This window comes from Stigmatopora argus, chromosome 9, assembly GCF_051989625.1.
Source record: "Stigmatopora argus isolate UIUO_Sarg chromosome 9, RoL_Sarg_1.0, whole genome shotgun sequence".
NCBI lineage: Eukaryota > Metazoa > Chordata > Actinopteri > Syngnathiformes > Syngnathidae > Stigmatopora > Stigmatopora argus.
This window is the reverse complement of record NC_135395.1, coordinates 16,321,494-16,325,950: the sequence shown is the minus strand read 5'-3', so window position 1 is coordinate 16,325,950 and position 4,457 is coordinate 16,321,494.

The following is a 4,457-nucleotide window of genomic DNA, read 5'->3' as shown; positions in this document are numbered from 1 at the left end:
GGCGCTGGTAGGCACCCGGGAGAGAGTGGAGAAGTTCCGGGGACAAAGAGGGTGGAGAGGAGGAACACCAGGGCTGGACTTTGGAGCAGGAGTGCCTGGATTTTCTTGGGTGGACTTGAATCAAGACTCCTGGTCGCCAGCATTACAAACACTTCACTTATCACTAAGAAACCGTTTACAACTCCAAAAGTCTTAAATCACACATCACTGAACACCCTCATATGACCTTTTTGATTTCCATATCTATTGTTCCAGATGGATGACCGTTAGAAATACAGTAAAGCAGGGGTTTTCCTGGATCAGATCAGGGCAGATGTGGTTCTTTTCTGATCATTTCTTCAGGGACTTTTCTAACTCAGAGTCTCCCTTTTCAAGTACAGGATTTTTTGGGGGTATTTATTGTTCTCAGTGGTTTTCGTTGACAGTGAAAGACATCTATAATCTATTTGAATGGGGAACATTCGTTCATTCGCCACTGTGCAGTTCAAGTGGATTAGACGTCCATTGTCGTCAATGGCAATGGAAAATATTTCACTGATAGATTCTTTTTCTAAATGCACTTAGGTCATAATTTTACTTGGACACATACTTTAATTACTAGGCATTCATTCATTTTCATTTGTCCTCACAAGGGTCGCGGGGGGTGCTGGAGCTGACTTTCAGACACGAGGTGGGGGACATCCTGAATCGGTGGCCAGTCGATTGCATTCATTGAAAACAAAAACATAAGGTGTGTAAACAGACCATCAAATGTGCTTGCTTAAAGAAATAGCAATATTTATGTTTGAAATTCTAAAGAATCGTCCAACACTCAAGATAAAAAAATTCAATTATTGGTTTTAGGTGTTAAGGAGAATTTTGAGACCTTTAAATAAGTGCCTCAAAGTGTTTTTGTTATTTTTTTAAAAACATGAATACCGTATTTTTCGGACTATAAGTCGCACTGGAGTAGAAGTCGCACTTTTGTGGGGCATTTTTTTTTATTTCATCAGAAAAATAAGGACAAACATATGTTAAAGAAAAAATAGTAAAATGGAGAAAACGGGCTGAATATGCTTTAGATAACACCAGAGTTTGAAAGATAACTATAGCCTATAATATAAATCACAACAAGAAAAAAAAACCACATAAGTCGCACTTGAGTATTAGTCTCAGGCCCGGCCAAACTATGAGAAAACTTGTAGTCCAGAAAATATGGAATGTACCGTATGAATAGAAGGGAAAACCTCTTAGCAATAGTTAATAATTTTAATAGCTATGAAATATAAGACCTTTTTTCGTAATCAGGTGACCTGTCGAGGCTCATGTTGAAAACAAACACATATTGTGTTGTAACAGTTCAAAATATGTATGAATTTATTTATTTCTTGACAGAGCTTTAATCACATGACTCTGGAGGCAGCTCTTGTCCATAGATGTTGTTTCAGCTCAGCCTTTATTATTCAATACACCTTGGTTTGTTTAAAATCCAGCTAGGGTTACAGTATCTACGAAGTCAAAATTCCAACTTTATACAAACACAGATCAGGCTGAGTAAGGTATATATTTAATATGTTAGTTGCTTGCTGGTCAAAGTAACTCCTCATACTTGATTCAAGTGAAAGAAGCATGATAGGCAAGTTGTCAAAATGACTTAAAAGAGTATGTGTCGAATAAAGTGGCTTACTACTTTAATACTGATACTGAAATAGCAATGAAACTCCCTATTTTTTTTTAGTATTCTTATGATAATGTTTTACATGTTTATTTTTCACCTTTTGAGCCAGTCAGAGACACTTGATTCCCTTATGATTGCATCCTGCTTGAAATCCCATACCGAAGGTTGTTATTTTAGTAAGCAAACAGTCCACGTGTTTCAAACTCACGCTACGGTCTGAGAAACATTTTAATCGAAATTCAAATTTCCTAAATTCTTGAGCTGCTTAGAGCTTCCCGAAGTGATGTTTTATATGTAGGCCTTGGGGATAAATTGCAGCACGCATTTCTTATTGAAGAAAGTCCCTTACTTAAATGAAAGCATGCTTATTAAAAGTTATATGCCTGCTTTCAAACACGTTTAAACAAGCCTGACTTGTGTGTGTGTGTGTGTGTGTGTGTATGAGTGCACGCACATTCATTGGTTTGGGGGTAGCACTCAGCAAAATGACATTCCTCCTTTTGTGTCCACATTCCTGAGGCGGCTGCATTCATTCCGTGTGACTGTGGCGGCTGCAGGGGAAGCCAGGGGTTGCCGAGGAGCAGGAGGAGGATGCTGGGGCTGTGTGCTTGGGAGAGCGTGGGCCCGGTGCTCTTAATAGGCCAACAAAGGGTCTAAAAATGCTGCACTGCCGTGGTAATTAGACATGAATGAGCTCTGAGCGACGTGACATGTCTTGTGCGTCCCATTTGACAGAGGAATGTAAGCGTCCAGCTTAGTTTAAAATTGGACCGGACTGGGGATCTCATACACACGGAAGCCCCTGAATTATAATGTTATCTTAATTTTATGCAAGGTTTGATGGTTAGACGGGTAGACCAAGTATGAAATAGTTTGGTAATACATATTTATAGGGAGATGGAAAATGCGAGCAGTCCTGATAGTCAGCTCATTTGAGCAATCCTGCTGACTAACATCAAATTGACCTTTCACTCTCATAATGCTTGCTGTTTCAACATTGCCTCAATATTACCCTAAGAAAACACATGAAGTCTGCATCTCAATAGACCCGTTTGCCCTTTCTCTAGCCAGGCATTAGCATTCAGAATCTAACACCCAGACCACCACGCCTTAGGTAGGCTGCTGTTCTCTCTGTGGCCGGCGTTTGCTCATCCCCTCCTAATCAGCCTCTGTTTTCCATGTAAAAAGCTAAAATGCAGTTCATTAGATAATAGCACAGCTGGACCACAACGGTGGGCCTGTGGGTGTGAAGTTTTACAGTAAAGGACTCAGACAGAGAAAACAGATTTTCAATTATGTTTGCAGTGATGGGCTTGTTATGTGTTTGGCCTTGTTAGTTAAGTGGATTCCTTTATTAGTGAAGGGAAAACAATTCCCACTAATTAACCTTTTGATAATTTCTGCCAACTAGTCATAAAGACAGAGAAAAAAAATCATCTGATGCTATGCAATCACGATGCTCTTATGACTAATCCAATTATAACAGTATGAACTACACTATATGATTCGTAAGGGACTTTGAAGTGGCTTTGGGGAAAATGCTGAAGAACAATGGGGCTTCTAGTCAGAACAAGTTGTTATTCTCTTGCTATATTAAACATGTAAACAATTCTGCACGCCCAAAATATGGAATATCTGTGGTATCATCATGTGATATTGAGCCACACTGACTCACATGATGGCACATACCTTTTACAAATGATGCATTTAACTCTTTCAGACCTATTGACAATGACAGCTGTCCTATCGTGGCTCTTTTGATCCTTCTGCTGTGAATTTAAATTACTTTATCACTAACAAAATGGTAATTCGTTGCCCTGTTTAAATTGATTGGACATTTATGCCTATTTATGGCTGCCATACTTGACTGATTTATTCTGAAGCCAATGTTTGGAGCATTCTTAGCTCATTTAATGAAAAGAAATATAACATACCTGTCAACCTCTGCCGATAACTGCCCTTATAAATGATTATTGATTCCCCTTACAAACCCCCAAAAAACCTTACAAACACCGTACGACTCGTACGGTGTTTGTAAGGTTTTTTGGGGGTTTGTAAGGGGAATCAATAATCATTTATAAGGGCAGTTATCGGCAGAGGTTGACAGGTATGAATATAAGCGTGAAGGACAGCAGGAGTGGAATCACAATTGATAATTGCGATTAGATTAAATATTTTGTTCAAGTCTCTCATTAGATTAGATTAGATAACGTTATTCATCCCGTATTCGGGAAATTTCATTGTGATAGTAGCAAGAGGGTGAGAATACAGACACAGGAAAAGACATTTTAGCGGTTAACCTTTCAATTAATGTGCAAAAAAATTAAAAAAATCAAGTTTACCAGGACAAGAGTTTAACTCACCTTCAAAAGAAAAGTTATACTTAACATCCCATCCCTGTGGAAGCATTGTAACGTGAGCTATTGTGGTTTTGACTGTTTGTTCAGTTGAAACACCTCCAGACTGTTAAAAGCTGAACAAAGACTAGAATGGAGGCTTTGGGCTTTGATAATGAAGAACCGTCACCCAAACTAAACATTTTGTGGTGATGTGTTAAATTTGTTTTGACAGTGATGACTGCGTTGCCGCAATTGAAATACACTATGGACAAAAGTATTGGCGTTTACATCAGGAACAATGTAACATGAGACTGTTTCGTCTGAAGTTATAAAAGCCACACTTCCAGGAAGAGTGTGGAGAGTTTTAAAGCTCATCCCAAAGGTTTTTAATGTGGCTGAGGTCAGTGCTCATAGATTCTGGCACACAAAAAATATGCAGGCTGTCATTTCCCAAACGCTGC